This window comes from Lucilia cuprina, chromosome 5 (assembly GCF_022045245.1).
Source record: "Lucilia cuprina isolate Lc7/37 chromosome 5, ASM2204524v1, whole genome shotgun sequence".
NCBI classification, from domain to species: Eukaryota; Metazoa; Arthropoda; class Insecta; order Diptera; family Calliphoridae; genus Lucilia; species Lucilia cuprina.
This window is the reverse complement of record NC_060953.1, coordinates 15,832,734-15,858,137: the sequence shown is the minus strand read 5'-3', so window position 1 is coordinate 15,858,137 and position 25,404 is coordinate 15,832,734.

The following is a 25,404-nucleotide window of genomic DNA, read 5'->3' as shown; positions in this document are numbered from 1 at the left end:
GAACTGAACTAGAACTGAACTAGAACTGAACTAGAACTGAACTAGAACTGAACTAGAACTGAACTAGAACTGAACTAGAACTAGAACTGAATTAGAACTGAACTAGAAATAAACTAGAACTGAACTAAAACTCAACTAGAACTCATCTAGCACTGAGCTAGTGCGAAATTAGAGCTATACTAGAACTCAACAAGTACTGAGCAGCATTGAGCTAATACGAAACGAGAAAACTGAAACTGTCCAGCCGTTTAGCAGTTTATAAAGTCAAAACAAGGATTTTTGGCTTTCATAGCATAATAGGCCTAAAATGGCGTTTTTGGTATTATGTCTCGAATACCGGATATGATGGTGATATTTCTTTAGAAAAGCATACAATAGTTTCGGCGTTAAAAATTTGACGATCTGTATTATTTTTAAAAATACATCATGAAAAGCCAGATGGGCGGGGATACATAGGTACATAAAGTGATACTAAGTTTTTAGGTAAGTATATAGTAGAATCAACATTTTTGAACTTTTATATACCACTATCCGATTTGCTTTCGTTTGACACGACTTTCATTTTTTTTGCTTAAACTCTTTAAAAATTTAAACTAAAATAATTTAAATATAATCCATGTGTAAAAGCCCCATCAGAAGAGATTTTCTCTTTGTCGCAATTTTTAAAGTAAGCTTGAGACTTACACTTTGTTAACTATCAACTCTAGAGAAGAAGTAATATATTATACATAGGTGAAACCTTTAAGTTGTACATACACATATGTATATGTACGTACGTACATATACATGTATATTAAGTTTTACCATAAACTTACACTTACATATTTTGTGGTAGTTTTAAATTTTCTTTTCAAGTAAAAAATACATCATAAACATTTGCTTCTCAAATTACAAATCTTATACCGTCTCTTCTGTTCTATGTATTTATAAACATGTTATATTAACTTCATGGATATAATATACTGCTTTCAGTTTATGCTAGTGTAAAAACGTTTAACTTCCAAATAAAGTAAAAAATTAAATATTAAGCTCCTTACTTCGAAAGGATTCATAAGTTCGTGCTGCTGTTGAAGATGATTAATAATATGAAGACTTATGAAATGTAAATTGTTTTCTTTTTTGTTTGTAAACTTAAAACTTAATTACACTTAATAACATGTTAGACATGTTAATAATAAAAGTTTTAAAGAACAAAAGTGTACGTAGAGTGTATTTTACAGCTGGTTCATTTAACATTTTTTTGCTGAAGTATACATGGCTTTTATTAACAAAGATTTAAAATATTATTAAGAAATTATAAAGTTGTAAAAAAGTTTAAGAGCGTTGTGTGAGAACGAATCAAAATAATATAAGTTTGGCAATTTATTGTTTTTGTTAAAGTTTGGCATTAAATGGTAAAATGAGGTAGAAATATATACAAAATATTCAGATTATGTGTCATTAACTCTTTTTGTGGTATAAACAACAGAAAATTGTTTTTTAATAATTAAAATTTTTAACATTTCCAATTCCAGCAGTCGACTGAAAGTAAGATTCCCCTACAAAATTTAAATTTATTCAGTATAATCCTTTTCTTTAATATTCAGTTACAATATTTAAATCTTACATTAAATACACCAGGAAAAAACAATCCCGTTTTTCTCTGGCACTAAAAAAGTGTGAAAAGGACCAAATAAACTAAACAGTCGGCTTGACAAACATACCGATATTTTACGTTTGTGCAAGACTGTTGTGTAGGGTATTTCATGTTTGTACAAATGCATCTTGCACCATAGAGGATAATGAATAAAAATTGTGTGTCAACACACTTAACGAATCGTTCCTAAAGTTTCTGAGAATGTCTTGTGGAAGAAGTACCCACTAAGACATGTTACCTTGATGAAAGATCCCATCTCGAGGAAAGGAGGTGCTACCAGAACTTCTATTCTAACTGGACTATAAAATAGTGATAACCCATGGTATTCTCCGCTTTTTCTTGAAATGATTTGACATGGAGTTGAACCAGTTGACCACATTATCTAATACTGGTCCAATCGGGGTGTACGTGTTGGCTATAGTTCAAATCTAAATTCACGGGAAGATGTTGTCGGTTAAATCTCTTATACACAGTAAAATCTATAAGTTCGGTGATGCTTCCGTAGTCAACAGATACCTCACAGAGAAGTGAGATGTGCTTCGGAAATGAGTTGGTGTTAAATTTATATGATACAGGATGAATTTAGGGGTATATGGGTCTTGCCTACCGGTGAGTACTTTGAATGTTTTTCTCCATGAGCGTGTAGAATAGATGGGAAGTATGCTGGGATACAAAGTCTTCGGTTTATTTGGCGGATTCCTGTTTCAGTCTACAGAATACATCTCTAGTTGCAGTTGCCAAATTAACAGAGGCTATGCCGTCTGCGTAATTTTAGACGAATATTTTTGCATTTCGGAAGTAAAGAAACGGAGCAGCAATGTTCAGAGATTAGATAAGTAGCTCGAGTACTTGAGCTAAGTAATTGTACTGATCAAATGACCCAATAAGATATACAAGTGCATGCATGACCTTTATAACAATTATCAATAAAACAGCCTTTCTTAGTACCGACACATAGGGTAGAAGGGGGATCATACGCCATAGGGGCACATCTGCCAAAGCGAAGAAATTGAAAACTGAGCAATCGATTTTATCGCATTATTAAATTTTGTTTTCGTTTATCGATTATCTATCATCCCTGGAAATTTGGAACATTAACTTTACATATGATGGGAGCAGACATGATTAATTGTTTTTCAAAGGACTGTGAAAATATTTCACTGTGTGAACTTTTTGTGGCAATTTTTTTAGTTTTTGTGATAGAAAAAATATATTGGTCAGTATTAAAAAGTCAATAATAGTGAACAATAAGACATAATAATATTTTCGATAATTTAATTTGAAGCCCGAAAAAAATTAAACTAAACCCTAGTACTGCCCGTGGGGCACATGTGCCAAATATATGTAATTCTTGTGATGTAAAACAAAATTTGGTTAAAATATATAAAAATCAGTAATAATTTGTTTTAATTTTTTTGATAAGTTTTGTGAAATAAACAATTAATATCTGGTTTATTATAGCTTTGTTGCTTTACTTGTCAAGTTTGCAGGTTTTTACCAGAAATTATAAAAGAGAACAAATTTGAGCAATAAAAATTATTTTCTTTTTGCCAGAACTTGCAGGTTTTAGCCAGAAAATTTTTTCCTGGCAAATAGAAAAAAAATTGTCAAATAAATTATTTGTTTAAAAAAATATATAGAAAACAAAAAATGTTTGATATTTTTGATTGATTTTCATAAATAAGTATGTGTGATTGTAGTTTTTCAATTTTATTTTAATTTTAATAGAAATTTACATGAATAAACATCAATAAAAATTTATTGAAAGAGAAATTTGGTTTTTTTGTTCCCGTACTTTTTATAAATACGAAGAGAAAATTAATTAATTCTCTTTAGTCAGAAAAGTTCTGGAACAAAGCTTATACTTTGTTTACTGAATTGAAGTATAAAACAGCAAAATAAGTTTTCATTTTTGTAATTTTTTCTTTTATTTTACCAATGACAAATTTGGCCCATCCCCTTGGCGCATTTACCCCATGGATGGGGCGGTATCGCCGTTTTTGGTCAGTGCGGAAAAGTAAAAAAATATATATACATGAGGATGACTTAAAAAGATTGAAAGGAATAAAACTAAAGCCAACATATCTAAGTATCCGAACCAAGAAAAAAATTAAGAATATGTATTGTGGTTTTAATTTGAGGCCGCCTTAAAAAAATGACGTATGGTCCCCCTTCTAACCTACAACTGTAAATAAATAGTTTTCTTTTCACTGAAAGTGTAAGTGATTTTCCATAGTGAAACTCTGCTGTATATATGTATATGAAAGTAAAAATAAAATAACATTTACACGCACATAGATATTCACTCACTTATACAATCTCTCTTAAAATTTCAATTGACTTCTTATTATTGTACATTGTTGTTTTGTTTTTTTTTTACAAAAATTTAACTAGGAAAATGTTTTTTGCACATGCATCCTCCTTTCAAACATTCACACACACAATTGCTCACCCAGGATCTGTATACATCTCATAGTTCACTAGCATTTATTGTCCGGAAATATTAAAGAGTACAAGAATTGAGAGTTAAAACTTGAATGTTCACAATAAAAATGTCTAAAGTTGTAATAAAGTTCATGACTGTAAATTACAATGAATTATTTAATAGATAATGGAAATTTATTAAATGTCTTGCTAGTAGGAATAATAAAAATTACGAATAAGTTTAGCAAACATAAATATGTATACAACAGTAAATTATAGAAGATTTAAAACAAATTATGTTACAAGTAAATAAATTTAATGATTAAATAATTTTTAGGTTACAATTTTAAAATTTAAATGTTTTTAATTTTATGAAAGGTCTTTATTACAAAAAGCTTTCTCGAAAAGGATTACTTACATATTATTTATTACTGTTCTGCACGAGATATTTGTGATAAATACACGCACTTCCAAAGAAAGAAACCTTTTTGCTCTTACAAAATCTATTGAATATCAAAATCAATTTACTTTTGTTATAGGAGAAGACTTAAATTCAAGAAAATGTGTATGTACCCACATTCATATATCATCCACAAGGACATTTTTATATACAACAAGTTAGAGTGATTTTCAGGAGAGGACCCTGTATGAAAGCTATGTCCAATTATGGACCGATCCAGAAAAAATATTCCCTGTACAAATTCTACTGATGTAGGATTTTAATTTGTAAAATTTTGTGAAGATATCTACATTCTGACGGAAGTTATTAACAAACAAGTAAGAAGTTATAGTCGGGCGAGGTCGACCATATAATACTCTACGCCTGTATACGAATAAAATGTGATTAAGTTTTCATAATAACGCATATAAGTTGAATTGTACCTTGCCTCAGATATAATTAAGCCATTTATTTTTTATAAAACTGTGGATATTTAATTAAAATTTCGATGGGGGCTTTTTATAGCTGCTAGGGTCAAATACTTTAATTATAAAGTTCATCAGGGACATCGAGGCTAGTATAAAACTTGCTTTAAAGCTTTTTGTCGAGATACGAGTATATTAAACATAAATATTAACTTAAAAGCCCTATTTGACGGGTTCAGTTTATGGGGCCTAGGTGAAATAATGGACCGATGTTAACTATTTTCAATAAGCTTCGTCTACAGTACCATAAAAGATCACGTTCCAAATTTCATTGAATTTTCTCCAAAAATTGCGACTTTTAATTTGATTAAAAAGTTCAGTTGTGCGGGGACTAGGCGAAATAATGAACCGATGTTAATGATTTTCAATAGGCTTCGTCTACGATACAATAAAATATCATGTGCCAAATTTTATTGAATTATCTACAAAATTGCGACCTGTAGTTTGATTACAATGTTTACAAGTCCTATTCGAGGGTACAGTGGCAGGGGGGCAGGTGAAATAATGTACCAATCGTAACCATTATCAATAGGGTTCGTCCCTGGGGCAATAGAATATCATGTACCACATTTGATTGAATTATCTTCAAAATTGCGACCTGTAATTTGATTACTAGGTTTTCATGAATGGACATAGCTAAATCGACTCAGAAATTGATTCTGAGCCGATTGTTAAATTTTAAGGTGGGTATAGGACCAATATTATTGTGATTTACAAACATCACCACAAAACCAATATAACCTCCCCACTAAAGTGGTGTAGGGTATAAAAACTCATTTTCCGGGAATATGTACTTTTGGGAGTTATATGAAATTGTGGAACCTATTCCGGCAATTTCCCGCAGGAATCAAGCTCTTATGTAATAACGAATGTATGCTGATTTTCATGGAATTTTCTTGAATAGTTTTCGAGAAATTTGCTTCAGAATGTCTAAAAAATGCTTATTTTTTTGAGTTTGTTTCAAATTTTGATTCAAAGTTTTGAACTGATTTTGCTCATTTTCAATACCAAGCAACTTAGGAAAATTAAGAACATTTTGGGTGAATTTGGTTAATTTCTATTGCATTGTTTTGAGCGTGTTTTACGCGGACATACGGACAGACGGACAGACGGACATAGCTAAATCGACTCAGATTTTGATAAGGACCCAGAATATATATATACTTTTTTGGGTCTCAGATGAATATTTCTTGGTATTGCACATGGAATGACAAAGTTATATATACCCTCTATCACCATTAATGTGGAGGTTATAAAAAAGGATTATCTAGAAATGTGTTCAAAAGGAAATTTGCTTGACTTGTATTTATACATAGTTTACCAAGTAAATATTTTGTATCTATTCTGTAAGAATTCTACATTTATTAAAACATAAACAAATACATTAAACCGACTCATTTTGTGTGGAAAGCAAAAACGGAAATAACATTCCTGACTAACACTAATTGGAAGATTCTTAAAAATTAATCATTAAATTATATACCAAAAAAATAAAATTTATTTATTACTACTTCCTTTAATAAAAAATATATTTTCCTAATACGATTATATATTTATATATTTACATATATTAATATTACTTCCTAGTTGTATTGACAAGTTTAATATTTTTATTAAATCCTTTTCTATGATTTGTAGACCGGAATAAATAACAGGTTAGTCTATAGTGTAATAATATATTAAAATATATTTTGCACCTAAATACACAATAATGTTAAGAAAATTTTTATTTATGAGTTTTAGAATAATATTTATTATTAAAGAAAATCCTTATGAAACAGGAATATAGGAAAGGTAAAGAAACAACACAGGTTAAAAAAATAATTTATTTAAAATAGTCCTACAAGTTAATACGTGACTTCCTCTTTATCAAAAATAAAATTATACGTTCTTCTTGCATAAACTTTGCATTATAAATTTACCTTAAATAAAGAAACAGCTTCAATACAAATTGTCTGCATTTCTTTAAAAATTATATATGTTTAAACTTAAAATTTTTTAATTAAAAAAGTTTGCTTAAAGGATACATGTACGCAAGTAAATTGTTCATGTGTACACATTGGTGTGTCCCACATTTATTTTTAAAGAGAAATTATTTTTGTAATTAAAATTAAAATCAACTTTGAGCATATGTAGTATGTATCTCTTGATAAAAATCCCTTCATGTTTAAATCCCCCAAATAATTGTAAAATATTGTTCACAGGACTTTCTGTACTTCATTTGGGTTTAAATTACCCAGCAAGGGTTTTTGTATTACTTAAAAAAAAAACTTGAAATTCGAAATTAAATTTCAAAATAATAAAACTATGTACTAAATTCTTTATTCTAATAGCTAACACAGGATGTATTTTTGTATCGAGTTTTTAAATTGAAATAAAAATCTAGGTTTTTGAAAAAAGTATATTTTACTGGGTTAAATTTATATAGATATTAATACATACATATGTACGTAGTTTTATTTATATTCTTATTAAGCAAAAATATGGAGTAAAATTTCAACAGAAAAAATTGTGTCACAATTTAATTTAAAATTTTGTCATCCTATGTATTTTTCTTATAAGAGAATCCAATTAATTTAAAAAAATGAGTGTGACTCGGTTCATTATTAGAATTTTTAAATTGGGCCTTGAGCACGTTTAAGATGTCGAAGTGCTTTACATGAGAATCAGTGTTGGCCCTTATTTACAGTAGATCTTCTACTACTGGTGAGCTGATTATATAATTCACCAATTTTAATTTACATAACCACGATTCTGCCGGTCAGTTTTTTAACTTCCGGATGACAGCTGTTATGTTGGTACCCGTCCTAAAAGCTTATTTGGAAGACCGTAGCACGAACACATCCAAGGCAAGAACTTTGTTCTTACAGAAACAAGAAATCAGAATCTGAACAAGAACAAGATAGGAAATTCATTTAATAAGCCACAATTCTCATTCATTAGACACCAAATCATATCTAATGCTTCTTCTAACAGTCTCTTATCTATTTGTATTTGTTGACTTCACTAACAGCAGCGAACTTTTCTGAATAAAAGAATTTATCATGCATCAGTCTTTGCGAGGTTTAAGCCAATCGATCACATGCACCATGAAGGGACACGTCCAAACGTACCCTGGTTTGACTACATGTCAAATCATTCAAATGATCATTATTAGTTTATAAGCCTAGAGGTACTGGTAGAACTTCTTTTCCCCGGGATTGCAATAACACTATGAAGGGGTCTTTCATCTAGGTAAAATTTCTCTTGAGGTATGAATTACGTGAGTACCTGGTGTGTTAGCCTTATCTCACGGTGATCTTTTTCATCCAGTGGTTTTGTAAAAGAACTCACAACTGTCCCTTTGTGTATCTTACCCATACATAGGTTGCAATTTACGTTTATATATTCTTCTATTATACATATGTGCTCTTTGCTGAAGTACTCGCTCTACTTAATCTCTTGCCATAGTATACCCGTTGGGGAAAGACAGGAGTCATGAGTAAGCTCAAACTAACCACGACAAAACTGTCGCCCAAAAACACTACTGAGAGGTATCTGTTGATTCTGCAACAGCACCTAGATGAACGTAATTGGTAGTCCAAAACACGGATCATATTAATTGTCAAGACTTAAGTTCAGCGATCACAATGAGTATGTTTAAAAGAAAGGACATTGACGACCATGCACCACATCCGTCCCTTCATGATATACAATAGTCTATCTTACACGGAGGTTCCAATTTACGTATATGGATTGTTCGGTCCTTTAAACATACGTGCACTTTGCTGAAGTTCTCGAGGTATCTAATCTCTTGCCATAGTAGCCACGTTAGGGAAGGACAAGTGTCATGAGCAAGCTCTATCAAACCCCAACAGTAATGTCGCCCAAACACACTACTGAGATGTTTCTGTTGATTCAGCAAAAGCACCTAGGGTGACGTTAATGGTAGTCCGAAACACAGATCATATTAATTGACAAGACTTTATTTCAGTAGTCACAAGACCCACTGAGACAAGTTGATCTTATTTTAGAGTAAACTCTTATGCATTCAGCTATGAAGGAAAATCGCTGATATTAAAGAAGAGGACAGTGATGACCTTGCACCACATTCTTCCCTTCAGGCTACACCATAGTCTAATGCACCATTGCAACTTGACTTCATCCGTCAAATCCATCAATTACTCAATCCTCTTTAAAGAATCAGAGTAGACATCAGAAATCCCCAGAAAACTTCACCACGTCGGAGTTGAGCACCGACAGTTTCAAGCTAGGATTTACAACCTACATGAGGATATATACTAAAATAGGGAAAATTCAATTATACGTATGTATAATTGTATGTACTATTCCGGCATGATAAGCCTTTGTCAAAGTCAAATCAAAACATCACATGGAAACATTGAAGTTTTAAGGAATTGTATTCAGCGGAATTAGTTTCTGAATCATCCTAATATAATTCTTATTCAAAGAATATTCATTAAAATTGTGTATGTAGAGCAGCTTAAAACAGACCCAGTAGCGTCCTGATGTTTTACAATATTCTCTATTTACATCTTCCATTGTATGATTAAATAACATCTACAGCATGTTCAATAAAAATGCAAGTTAAATTTGTTTTTTGATCAGCAACGAGAATATTCAATATTTTGCGCAGTTTAAAAACTTAACAAATACCATTTCCGCCTTTGGTAAAGAAAAAATAACTAACATAGATTTATTTTTACTTCTTCGGGTTTAATCTTATTTAAGCTGTGGACAACAATATACAGACAAACATAAAAGATTTTAGGTATTTCTATCCTATTGTCATGTTTGTTGAACTTTTGAAAATTGCAATTTGTCACTTCCTTTACTTAACTTAACACACCAAATGAACACACATTTCTACCCACAACAAAACGGATACGGAAATGCACAAACCTATATGAAAAAAGAAGAATATTTGTTCTCACATAGAACATATTTTTCTTTTATCTGTTTAACAATATCTTCCAAAAGTTTTTGGGGAAAACACTTTCGCAAATAAACGGTATTTTAAAATTAAATTCTGGCAATAAAAGAAATTCAATATCAATATATACTATATTGAGAACAATATATAAAAACTTTAAATTAAACTTTCGAAACTGATTCTTCCAACACAAAAATATACACTATTAATTACAATTATTCTTTGCATGATGTAAAGAAATATGTACTGAGTTTTTTTTTTAATTTTTAATTAAAATCTAAGGTTTGTTTGCTTTATTTCTTTGACTTTGATTGATTGATTAATTATGTTTTGAGTTGAATATAATAAACAACTGAACAAAATAAATACACACTGAAACATGAATTTAGTTTAATTGAAAAAATTTAACTTTTCTAAAAACGCAAAAAAAAATAATATATAAATCATAAAAAAAAGAAATTTCAATCACGTAATATTTGTTGTATGCAGAGTTACCAATTTGAGTAATGGCTAAGGGAAACATTTTCGTATTTTTTAATTCAAAATATTATTCATTCAAAATAAATTATCTCAACAAGTTTAAGGTTTACAACTAACAATGCTTTGCCATTATAAAACAAGAAGAAGTAACCATATAATACCCTACACCTGTACACGAATAAAATGTGAATTAGTTTTCCTAATAAAGAATTTCAGTTGAATTGTACCTTGCCTCAGATATCCTAAAGCCATTTACTGTTTAATAAAACTGTGGATATTTAAGTAAAATTTTGAGGGGGGCTTTTTAGAAGGGCTAAGGTCAAATGAGGCTCTATAATTATAAAGTTCATCAGGGTCATCAAGACTAGTGTACAACTTGGTTTTTCAGCTTTTTGTCGAGATACGAGTATATTAAGCATTCAGTTCTATGGGGCCTAGGTGAAATAATGGACCGATGTTAACCATTTTCAATAGGCTTTGTCTACAGTACCATAAAGTATCATGTGCAAAATTTCATTGAATTATCTCTAAAATTGCGACCTGTAGTTTGATTACAAAGTTTACAAGCTTTATTTGGGGTTTCAGTTGCATAGGGGCTAGGTGAAATAATGGACCGATGTTAACCATTTTCAATAGGCTTCCTTTACAGTACCATAAAAGATCATGTGCATTATTTCATTGAATTATCTCCAAAATTGCGACTTGTAGTTTGATTACAATGTTTACAAGCCCTTTTTGGGGGATACAGTTATATGAGGGCTAGGACAATAGAAGATCATGTACCAAATTTCATTCAGTTATCTTCTAAATTGCGGCCTGTAGTTCCATTACAAGGTTTACATGGACGGACGAACAGACGTACGGACAGATGGACGGACGGACATAGCTAAATCGACCCAGAAAATGATTCTAAGCCAATTGGTATACTTTAAGGTAGGTATAGGACCAATATTATTGTGCGTTACAATCATCAGCACAAACCCAATATACCCTCCCTACTAAAGTGGTGTAGGGTATAACAAGTTAGAGTGCTATAATCGGCTGTGCCGAATCTTAAATACCCTCCACCAGCTACTTTTATGTTATTACTTTTATAATTGATCAAATATTTGTAAAAATAAGTTTTCTCATGTCTTTAATAGAAAAAATCCCAAAAGTTAAATCTATTACAATTCCAAGATTTATTGAACATTATAAATTTAGTAATTTGCATGTAATTTGTATGTATGTGTGTGGAAGATTTAAAGATTTTCAAAATACAAATCCATATATAATTATGTTCTACACAAAATTTTGTTCAACACAAATTGATAAAGCGCTTTTAGGGGCAGGACCTAATATAGGAGAAATAGAAGTATACAAAACTAATATTTTTGCCAAATTACTTACGTATCAATAGCTTAATTTGGTAATAAGTAATGTGCGTTTAAGAGATTTTCGTAAAATGACTTTGTATGGGAGCTATGTCCAATTATGTATATAAAGACAAAATTTCAGAATTCTGTATCTATATCATTACTTGGTAATAAATATTGTGATTCTAAGTGATTTTCTGGACCTAGTATGAGAGCTATGACCAAATATGGACCGATCGTAAAACAATTTTATAGTGAATTTATGTATATAAGAGCAATATTTTTGATAAATGTATGGAAATCAGTATTTGGTTATGAGTTATGTGCGTTTTTTCTGATTTTCGGAAGGGAACCTTGTATGTCTGTTTTTCTAAAAGAGACCTTGTATGGGAACTATGATCAATTATGGACCGATCGGAAAAAGATTTCGTGGTAATATATCTTTATGTGAGAACAATGCTTACAACAAATTTTATATGGGCGTTTAAGTGATTTTCGGGAGGGAACCTTGTATGGGAGCTATGGACCGATCATTGTAATATTTCTGTATATAAGAGCAATACTTGTACCAAATTTTATATCGATATCTTTAGTAATGAGTTATGAGCGTTCAAGTGATTTTTGGGTGGGGACCTTGTATGGGAGCTATGACCAATTATGGAACGATCCAAAAACTCTTTCATTGTAACATTTCTGTATATAAGAGCAATAATTGTACCAAATTTTATATCGATATCTTTAGTAATGAGTTATGAGCGTTTAAGTGATTTTTGGGTGGGGACCTTGTATGGGATCTATGACCAATTATGGACCGATCGAAAAAAATCTTCAATTGTATTATATTTGTGTATAAGAGCAATACCTGTACCAAATTTTATTTCGATATCTTTATTTAGTAATGAGATATGCGCGTTTAAGTGATTTTCGGGAGGGGACCTTATATGGGAGCTATGACCAATTATGGACCCATCCAAAAAAATTTTCCTCTGAATAAATTCTATTGTCATAAAATTTTAATTTCTAAAATTTTGTGAAGATATCGACATTATAACGGATGTTATTAACAAAAACCAAATTTCCGGAAATTTATACTTTTGTATGGGAGGTATATGAAATTGTAGACCGATTCTGGCGATTTTACGCAGTAATTAAGCTCTTGTGCGGAAACGAATGTATGCCGATTTTTATGGAATTACCTCGCACAGTTTTTGAGAAAATTACATCAGAATATGTAAAAAATGCCTATTTTTTTTGAGGTTGTTTCAAATTTGGATTCATAACTTTTCCCGATGTGAACCGATTTTGCCCATTTTTAATACCAAACAACTTAGGAAAACAAAGAACATTTTGGGTGAATTTGGTTAAATTCTATTGCTTCGTTTTATAGTGAGCGTGTTTTACACAGACAGACGGACAGACGGACAGACGGACAGACGGACAGACGGACATAGCTAGATCGACTCAGAATTTGATAAGGACCCAGAATATATATACTTTGTTGGGTCTCAGATGAGTATTTCTTGGTGTTACACACGGAATGACAAAGTTATATATACCCTCTATCACCACTGATGGTGGTGAAGGGTATAATAACATAAAAGTAGCTTGTGGAGGGTATCTAAGATTCGGCACAGCCGAATATAGCACTTGTTTTTATTTAAATCATGATCCTTCTCTTTTAAAGATATTGGCAAAAAAAACTTTATATAGCAATCTGTTTAAAAAAATATGGTCCCACTTTCTAGTCTTGGTTTCCTGTAGTTTCTTTGTTTTATAATTCTAAGGACGCTTATATCGGGAACAACATCGCTACCAAGATATTTTCATATTAATTCGATGAAAGTCTGGTTGCTCTATGCTTAACTAACAACGATATGCTCTATTGGTTTTCTTACTATATCTTAGTTTCCAGTTTATATATTTTTTTAATACCCAACATTGATTTGATCTATTGCTTTCTTCTATATGGTATCTCCATTATACTCTTCACCGTAATGGAGGGCCTCCAATACCATCAGTGGTAATAGGGTCATACCATTAACGTAGATCTGTATCGATTCACAATTTGTCATAGCTCTCATATAAGGAACGCTTCACTCATATTTAATTGAATTATAGACTTATCGGGGTATTTAGTATGTTTTGTGTCTGTTGGTCATAGTTCCCATATAAATTCCACTTCCAAAAATGACTTGAAAGCATATATTTAATTGAAAATTTAAGTTATTTTAATAAAATTCGTCACAAAAATGTTCTGTTAACATATAAATGACTTTACAATATTTTTCCCCGATAAGCCCGTAATTGGTCATAGCTCCCATAGAATGTCGAATTCCAAAAATTTATTTTTTACACACACATAAATAAATTTCTTTGAATTACAAAGTTATATGGATATTATTTGACTTGCATTTGTTTTGTGCACATATAAATCTTTCTTCCAAATTTTTTCCGGATTGGTCCATTACTGATCATAGCTCCCACATAAGTACCACTTTCGAAAATCATTTAATCGCACATATTTTGTAAAATAAGGGTATCTTGATAAAATTCGATATGATTATATGGATCACTTAATGAAATGACCACCTACTGATAGGATAGTAAATGATCATAGTTCCGAAAATCATCTAAATGCATATATTTCTTTAAATAATATGATATCTGGATATTCGACATAAGAATCATTCTGCTAATATTTTCGAATTGGCCTATTATTGGTCAATGCTGTGATATTAAGTCTTTAACATTATTTCAAAAATTACTTTAACGAGTTTAGCTTATTCAAAATATTGACCTCGATAGGAATATGTTTGTAAATATACAAATAATTCTCCTAAATTTTTTGACATCTACAATTTCGATCCATAACAAGTCATAGCACCTGTATGAGGTCCATTTCTGAAAAATAAATTTTTCTGGACGAGCTATCTAAAAATTAGATAATAAAAATTATTTTAATACAATGAAGCTTGTCAGTGGAGGGTATTTATATTAGGCATAGCCGAATATAATACTCTAATTTATTTTAGTTTCAAATCAATGTCTGGTACTAGGTATTAAACCCTATCAGCTACTGACAGCGTTTTATCTAACAAATATGAGCCATTATGGAAATTAATGTTCGTCTCTTTGTGAAAAGATAGATTTTTGTTTTAGTTAGTTTCACATTCACAACCGAATGAAGTATTTTGATTTTTGCAATATCGTCTGAGTAGTGCACTTGTCTAAATCATTCCTACATTAATGCACTTAGAACTCAATTTGTAATTGTGGCTTCCCCTAGATCTTGCTAAAAAATTGAGAATATTTGCGGATATTTCAGAACCATAGATAATTTTATGCAGAAATATTTCGACAAAGAAAGGGATTTACCAGATGGATCAGAACATCAACATAACAGTTGATAACAGCAGTCAGCATCAGCTGAAGTCTGACTGGCAACTCTAGAGTTAAGTAAACTAACATTTTACCTTTTTACAAACGTAAAACAACAAACTTTGCAATTTAGTATAATAGAACAAAGTACTAAATTTGCAACAACATCTGCTCAAAATATTCTCTCGTGCTCTGTATTTGTATTTGGTATTTGTATGCGAGAAAGTGTAGCAGAACAGTTTAAAGGTAAAATGGCGTTACGTTATCATCGCTAGTGTTTTTTTTTTTTGTACCGGTGTTTAAAAGTGTGTATGTGTGTTTAGTGATTGTATGTTGTTTCCTGTTGCTGATACCACAGTTAAATACATTATTTATCAACTTTTTTAGTTAAGTTAGTTTTTGCTATATTCAGTATAAAAAAAAAATATTTTATACCCTACACTACTTTAGTGGGGAAGGCCCATTGGATTTATACTGATGTTTGTAACGCACAATAATCACAGGGTATACAGAGACGTCACGAGCAAAAAGCTATTTCCACCTCTTTCGCACAAAACGATTTCAATGATTATTTTAGATCAGTCAAGCGCAGAAAGAGAAATTGTTATTGTAGTGGTGAGAAAATACTAAAAAAAAACAGTTAGAAAAAATATTTCCTAATTACGCTTGTTATGATCAAGTTTTATAACAAGTAAAATGGTAAATTTTACAGATAAAACATATCCAAAGAAAAGAAAAATTATTATTTCTTCACAAAGATTAGATTTTTGAATATGAAATGTTTAAAAAAGGTATTAAAAATATCGTTTTTATGTATCTTTATTATTATGCATTCCTAAAAAGTTTTTGGAGTGTATGAGTTTTTTGCAAGTTGCTCTCTTGTTTGCAAGTGGTGTTGTTGTTTTTACACGTTTTTTTTTGCAATTTCTGAAACAAAGCGACATCAACCTACTTTGTTGAATGCTGTCAAGCAATTAAATATAATTTTTGTAATTTTTACGCTCTTGCAATGAGTTTTATTTACGATCGGGTTATGTACGTGTGAATTGCCAAAAATCTTCGTAATCAGAACAATATGAACGCACAACGCTGTTTTAGATGTATTTTATACTTCTTCTCACCAAAAAATTTCAAAATTAAACAAAAGCTGATTTTAGAAATTTTTAAATGTGCAATAATATTGTTCCTCTACCCACCTTAAAGTATACCAACCGTCTGCCCGTCTGTCCATGTAGAAATTGTAATCAAACTACAGTTCACAATTTTGAAGATAATTCAATTAAATTTTGTATACGATCTTCTATTGTCCTAGAAATAAAGCTTATTGAAAATTGTTAACATAGGTGCATTATATCATCCAGACCCCATATAACTGAACCCGCGAATAGAGCTTAAAAGTACATAATAATGTTTAATATACTTGTATCTCGACAAAAACCAAGTTCTATATTGGCTTTTATGGCAATTAAAATTCATGATTCATAATTATAGAGCCTCATTTGACCCTAGACTCTTTAAAAATCCCCCTTCAAAATTTTACTTATGAAAACTAAATCTCATTTTATTTTGTGTATAGGTGTAAGGTATTATATGGTTGGCCTCGCCCGACTATAATTTCTTATTTTCTATTCATTGACTATGATCTGATTGTATAAATATTTATTTAAATTTAGTTACCAAGTGTGCTATTTGAATTTTGAGAATTAAAACTTACGGACTTTTTCTTAAAGATTTTTTTATTGCAGTTTGTTTATGAAAGTTTTGGCTGGGATATATAAATAAATCTCAAACATAAACTATATACAAATGATAGTTTTAAAATTTTATACATAGTTTTACACTGCACGCATTTAAGATATACTTACTATATGTATGTATGTATGTATGTATGTATGTATGTATGTATGTATGTATGTATGTATGTATGTATGTATGTATGTATGTATGAGTGTATGAATACAAATAAATATAAACAAAACTAAATTGTGCAACTAATATGAATAATGTGTCTCTCGAGTATCCTGTTGCCATTCACATGCAATTTCCTCACAAAAATATTGTTTCTATCTATTGTTTGTAAATAAAAACTAAATAACAACTAGTATAAAGAGCTAAAGTATATTTCAAACTTTTCGAGTTATTCTAAATATCGTTTTCCCAAAAGTCGACAATAATCTATTTTAAAATAATAATTTATTAAAAATTTATTCAATATTATCATAATCAGAAAGATTAAAGTTTAAAAAAGAAAATAAAATAAATTTTATAACTAGTAAACAAATTCTGCGTTTATATCAAGTATAGATATCGTTCATACTATGAACTTTATAGGTAACATGAAAACTTTGTATTTGTAAATTGTAATATGGCGATGTTTATAAAGAGGAGAGGAATAAATAGGCTAATCTGGCTACAACTGTTCTTATGAAATACAATCCTTCTCTTCGCAGAAGATATTCCATAAAGGTCTCCCACGGGATATGTTTCCTTTCGACCCTCGTATTGGTGTATTTGATTCCCGGAGTAAAGAGGTGCTACCAGTATCTCTAGTATGCCAGAACTATAAAATGGTGATGATACTATTTAACTCTGACTTTCTTTGGAATGATTAGACATGGGTCCAGCCAGAGAATCACAGTTGTCCGCAGGACTTATCGTGGCTGATCAGTTAGTTGAGCTTTTATATATTGGACCGGAACTCAGGGAATGACCTCTACTTATGCGAAGCATTCTGTTGGAACTAGGAAAATAGGTTGGGAGAGTAGTATTTGTGAAAATTTGAAAAAGTTTCCTAATTTCAAAGGAACACATTTAATTGTAGTACCTATAGAACAGTGAAATACACCCCACGTTGCGACGGTGATCCAGTAAATCAATAGAGCTGATTATCCTACAGTATATTCGTTTAGTTCAGCGGACATCGCCATCTCCTTTTTTAGGAATTGCCGTTACATTAGTTATCTTCCAACAGGTAGGAAATTTGCAGTCATGGTATAGAATGCTAAAAAGCTAATAGACGAGGTAGCGTCGAAAACCACTGCGGGATAAGTTCGATCCTGCTGCCGAATGATGACAGATACACTATAAAGGAGTGATTGTGGTACTAAGCGTTGGAAATGAGTTGGTGGCACCAATTTGATGCTACATGTATATGGCGCAAGATGAATGTAGGCATATACGGATATTGCCAGACGGTATGTGTGTGTCGGATAATGTTCTCTTTGAGTATGTCAAATGAAAGAGAAGTTTGCTGTGTTGTATAATGGCGGATAAATAGTATCTGATACAATTGAATTTGTCTTCATTGTCCAGATAGGTTCAGAGAAAACTCTGATTTATCGCAGTGTGTTCTCCGTGATTAAGAACGACGTCTTTGGCTTATATGATGGATTTGTATTTCGATCTACCAGTTACATCTCTATGTGCTGTTGCCTACTCAACAGAGGGCATCTAGAAAGTTAAGCATCAGGGCTTCAATGGTCAGATTTTAGATAGCTCAAGTAGATGAGCTAAGTGCACGTATACTAGACTAAAATTATCGCTCTAGTATAAGTGCACATAGCAAGTTGCCATCTGCGTGTAACAAGAACAATGGGGCTGTGGTAAGTCCTCACACGAGCTCATCCAGTGGTTGAAAAAGACCACTGTGAAATAGGCCAATACGTCAGTTGTTCGCGTAAAGCTCATTTATTACATGGACATCATAATCAGTATTAACATCTTATTATAAGAATAAGCAACATTGCAGCCTTATCCCAAAGTGAATATATGTATATGAGACCTTAACCCAACACTCTAATCCCGATAAAATCCGAACTGATCTGTAGCATTAGTAGCATCTTTATATTTCCAGATTTAAAATATTACAATTCAAATGGAATCGGAGTGAAAAATAAAGTGAAAACAAAACTGCTATTTGATTGAACAAAGGAACTCAGAAAAATAAAATGTGGTTTATATATCTTTTCTGATAATGGTCAAAAAAAAAAAAAACGACCAAAAAGGGTTCGCTTTGCCGGAAATGTGTTTTGTAACAAGATTTTATTTATTCATTAAACCAAACCTAAAAAAATGTTTTCCTCCAGTAAAAGTTTATTTAACCCTTTTACGGCCAAAACTAATCCGCTGAACTTTTTATGAATATGACTTCTGTACATACTTTATTTTGACGTATATCGATAATTTTGATGAAAAATGTAAAAAGTGTTTTCGAATGATATCACAGAATATAATCCTTTTTAGCAAGAAGTGATATCAAATTTTAAAAAATAATATATATTCTTTGGAAATAGTCATTTACTGTAGCTGTGAACTCATAATAATGCTCTAAATCGAGAAAGATGTAAAAAAATCTTGAGACACCGTATGCGTGATAGAGCTAATGATTTAAAAGTTTTGCCTTGGGTTTTTTCCTTTAGAAATAAATAATTTTTTGCCCGTTATGCACGAACAAGAATGAGGAATCATTTTTTAAGCCGAAAGAAAAATTTTAAAATGTAACAAATATTTGTCCAATTAACAATCGATGCCGTGTCGTCGTAAACATTTTTCAAATAACATTTTATTGAAACAAAACAATAATAAATATATTACGATATGCTACTGCGATACAATCATACTATACCGAATGTGAATTGCAAAATGTGATGATATTAATCATAATATTTATTTAACAATGACGATATTATACCTTTAGTTTAAAAAGAGTTCGAAAACAATTATTTTTAATTAAAAACCAAAACGTGACAAAATAATACTTTCATTTTTATTAACAAAATTCTTTAGAATTGCTCCTTGGTAATACTTTTTCTATTACTGCAGTAATTTCTTTATGAAACTTTCTTAAACAAATTCATAACAAATTTTCTTTTATTTTCATATTCTTCATTTATTTTTCCACATTCTGCAGTTAGCAGTCACTTAAACGAGTGAAGTGACATTAAAGTTTCTTACTCTTGTACCCATCAATTAAATCACTACAAATTAATGACAAACTACTTCTTGGAATCAATGTTGTCATTTACACTGATTACTTGGTGTTGATGAACATTACCGCATGTTCCTTTTAGTCGGTATTACTAAAGTTTCTTTTATGAGTTAAAATGCTTGTTTCTTCTCTCACTCTTGTATAGATGATTAAAGTCACACCATGACATAATAAATGATTGATTTCCAAACGAAAGTTGCAAATGTGGGTGGGATGAAGAAAAGCTGATGTTGTTATTGGACTAATGGGGGAAACAATTAGATTGATATTTTGAAGGTAGAAAGAAACTGAATATTTTTTTAAATACTTTGTGACAATTAAAATAACATTTTCATGCTGACTTCATTCCATATAATATTTCTATTTATTTTAGTTTGTTCTCTTTAATATATTTCTTATTCTTGTGCTATTTTATTTATATACCCTTCACATTCGTAAGAAGGGTATATATAAGTTTGCAATTCCGTTTGTAATTTCTATAATATAATTTTCCGATCCTATAAAGTATATATTTTCTGGATCCTTATAGATATCGGAGTCGATTAAGCCATGTCCGTCTGTCTGTCAATCCGTCCGTTTGTCTGTCTGTCCGTCTGTCTGTCCGTCTGTCTGTCTGTCTGTCTGTCTGTCTGTCCGTCTGTATGTCTGTCTGTCTGTCTGTCTGTCTGTTGAAATCAGTTTTTAGAGAATTCCAGATGTCGGCGAGATCCGAATCTTCAATAATTCTGTTAGACATGCTTTCGAGAAGATCGCTATTTAAAATCAGCAAATTCGGTCGGTAAATAACGGAGATATAAGCAAAAATCCGAGACAACCTCTGAAAATTTCATCAAAAAATGTTATATTTTTTTCATGCTTTGTTAAATAAGCAACAACAACACTGTATATTGGAAAAAGATGTACACGTGTGTGTAGATGTATTTGGTTTTATTCAGCTATGTATTTTGCTTTGTATATTTCAATGCTGTTGCCGTCATTGAGTTATGTATTTTGTTTTTGTGAATTCTATTCGTATATTTAGATGTAGGTTCGTTTTATTGTTAATTGTGTTTTTCGTTATGAATGTTTAGATGTTCGTTGGTTTAGATGCCTTGTGTATTTTGTTTTTTATTTCGTTTAGCGTTGTTCATTTTGTTTAGCTTTTGGTATAATAATAATGTAGTCGGGAAAAAATTTAAAATTTATAAAACTTATATGTTTAAAATACACTATGGTGAAGGGTATATAAGATTCGGTACAGCAGAATATAGCACTCTTACTTGTTTATCCATTATTTCGTTAAGTAATTCTTATGTGGCAACAAAACTTGGCGAACTAACATCATTTGTTTGCTATAATTTATTGTTGTTTAGACAAATATTTAATATTGCTATTTAAACATTACACTGTATATTTTCTCAGCTATACAGCCTAGCCATTTTATACAAGTACATTTGGTGATATATAACCCTTTGAGGAAGCTTTGTTATTGTTGTAACAGTTTGATTGTAAACTGAATTAACTGCTTCTTAAGGAACAGATGTATAAGCTGGGAGATATATGACATAATAATGAGTAGAATGGTATTTTGTGGAGTACCACTAGATGACATTTTGTCCTCTTTAATCTGGATAACCACGATTAAAAGCCTCTTATGGATCCTAACCAAGTAAGGAATTATATATGTATTCTATGGTGTCATAATTTAAGGATCCAAGATACTTGCGGAGAAGATCTTTAACACTTCTCCGCAAGTATCTTGGATCTGAATACGACCATGATCTCAACCGAGAGTCCACAATTATAACCCGGTGAAGATGAAAAATTGTCTTTTCAAAAGAAAGACAAAAAGCATACTGAAACCTCTTTCCTGATCAAAAAGATCTCGGTGATGGATGAAGTAAAGTACAAAGGTATATTAAAAAATAAAGATAAAGACATTAAAATTTATGAGGAAAATATATTCTGAATTGAATAATGTTAGTTTCAAACGAAAAATTTAAGTGAGTGCCTGAAGTTAAGTAAAACTTAATTCTTTTGTGAAAAATAAACATAAAAAAGTACATATTCATGAAAATATTATATTACGAATGAATGAATATTTGTTGCGAATGGATAATTCTACTCCGGCGGAGTAATTTTCAATATTTGGCCATAATGTAGCAGCCGCCGGACGGGTAAATACCTCAAATGGGTTTTGTTTATAGAAAGCGTTCCGGAACAGACTTTTTATACCCTTCACCTTCGTGAGAAGGGTATATATAAGTTTGTCATTCCGTTTGTAATTTCTATAATATAATTTTCCGACCCTATAAAGTATATATATTCTGGATCCTTATAGATAGCGGAATCGATTAAGCCATGTCCGTCTGTCTGTTGAAATCAGTTTTTATAGGACCCCAGATATCGGCGAGATCCGAATCTTCAATAATTCTATTAGACATGCTTTCGAGAAGATCGCCATTTAAAATCAGCAAAATCGGTCGGTAAATAACAGAGATATGAGCAAAAATCCGAGACAACCTCTGAAAATGTCATCAAAAAAATTGTTATAAAAGCAACAACAACACTGTATATAGAAAAAGATGTACACGTGTGTGTGTAGATGTGAGTGGTTTTATTCAGCTGTGTATTTTTTGGTATGTTTGGAATCCAAACATACAAAAAAATACACAGCAAAAAAAAAATGATTTGCATTTTTTGTTAAAATAATATAATTTTCCCTTTTGTTTTGCAAATATATTTTTTAATGAATAGAAAAAGTATTTAAACGTTTTCCAATATATGAGAGTAGATTGTGAGTTATTGTACAATAATTTTTATGCGAATAACGTAAGTTTGAAATTTAAAACTAACGCAAATTTTTACCAAGTGCTTTTTAAAACAATTTTTTGTTACGATAAACAAAAACAAAATCTACGTCTCATCAATGTTTACCAGCAATGAATACGAAAGTGTTGTAGTTTTACTCTTGCTTGTATACTGTTAAGAACAACAACAACGTATTGCTAAGGTTAAGCGCATATAAGTGTATAGAAAACACACTGTCTATAGCTAAGCGCATTTACAAAAACAAAAGAGTACCAAGCGCATAGGGCTTTGGCACCGTTGGTTTGGATGCTGTTGGCGTCATTGCGTTGTTATTTTTGTTTTTCTGTGTTTTTTGTTATGTATGTTTAGATGTCTGTTGGTGTAGATGCCTTGTGTATTTTGTGTTTTATTTCGTTTAGCGTTGTTGTTGTTCTTTTTGTTTAGCTTTTGATGTAATAATAATGTAGTCGGGAAAAAATTAAAATTTATAAATGATGTTTAAAATACACTATGGTGAAGGGTATATAAGATTCGGCACAGCCGAATATAGCACTCTTACATGTTTTAGTTAATCTCCTTATCTACATAGTATATATATAAAACAATATTGTTTAATTTGTTAACATTGAATAGATTTCAAAATTAAGCCACAACGTAGAAGTCAGTTGCCGCCAGCCGGGTAAATACTTCATATGCGTTTCTTAATATTAAGTGTTCCGGAAGAGATTTTTTAGTTAATCACGTATCTACACAATTTTATATATATACACAATTTATTGTGTAATATGTTAACATTTGATAGAATTGAGGCGAATTAAGAAAAAAATTATCAGCTGATTAACATCGCCTTGCTGTAAACCAAAATATATTCCATTAGGTTTCTATGGCGTATAAATTAGATCCTTAAATCCGGATTCACAATGCTAGCAACATTTTCAAGGATGTTCACAATGTTAACAACCAATTATTTTTAAAACTCGCGGCCGCAATATCAATATTTCATTTTTTATAAATTTTTCTAATAGTTTTTTATATAATATGTACAGTGTCTCTCAAAAGTATTCGAATTTAGGTATTCTAATGAAAGAAACCAAATTTAAATCTCTCATAATTATTCAAATTTAGGTATTCTAATGAAAAAAACCAAATTTAATAATATTTTTTGTATGCAAAATAAATAAATACATTTGTTATATTATCTAGGCAGTCCTTAGGTTTCATATCACAATTTTTATAACTTGAAAAATCTTCATTTACTTAAATTTATTAAGCGTTTTTTTAAGGAAGTCCATAAAATTACCTCACCAAAGTAATTGAATTTTTCCTGTATTTCACATTTCATCATATTATACGAAACATAAAGTTAGAATTAAATGGTTTTTTTTTGCTTAAAATTCTTTAAGTGGCTACTATCAACGGAAGGGATATATATTTGGCCATTTGAGCCACAATTTTGGGGCGATTTGACCATCTTTATAAGTAATATCATTAAAATGGCGGATTTTGACCACGTTTTCATTTATTGTTCCCTTTTTCCAGAGATAAATCCAAAATTTAATATTGAGATTTATTAGACTGCTTGAGGTATCTAAAAGTAATATATTTCGTTGTAAGAATCTGAGGTATCTAAAAGTAATATATTTCGTTGTAAGGATCTGTACTTAAACGTTCCATGATGTATTTTTGGGATCGTTCTTCTGTTTCTAATTGAATCATCTGGATCGTAAGCCCCTTTTCGTTCCACTAGTATCGATTTTTTCCGCAAAGTTGGCTAGTATATATTCATGTAGATATTAGCACATATATATTTTCAATTTCCCCGATATTGTAGCGGAATACAACTCCAAAACATGCCTTAACAAAAAGACATCCTCTACAGTAGATTTAATTTTTTACTACTTATAACTTTCACGCTTATGTTGCCCATTACAATAACACTGTAAGTCAAAGATTTTGGGTTTATTTTTATCATAGCGAATAATATTTAACCAGATATCAATATTTTGGAGTTAAACCATAATGATATGGAAACATTCAGCCTGTAATCCATTGGTTATAAAAAGAACGATTTCTTCGAGGCATGTTTTGGAGTTGTATACTTCTACAATATACTAAAACTAAAAATGTATAAAAGCTGATATCTAAAGGAATATATACCAGACAACTTTCCCCAAAAATGTTTTACCCTAGTATTATAAAAATGCCTAGATAATATAACAAATGTATTTATTTATTTTGCATACAAAAAATATTATTAAATTTGGTTTCTTTTCATAGTATACATAAATTCGAATACTTATGAGGGACTTTGTATAAATTTTCATTCATTATTTTTGTTTTTAAAATTATTATAAAATAAACGTCAACAAATTTTAAAACAAAATTAAACTTTTATACTTAAAATCAAAAAGGGATAGAAAAAACCAAATTGTTGCTAGCATTATGAATGTTCCTTAACTTATTCGGTATATATTTTATGGGTCTCTAAAGTATTTCC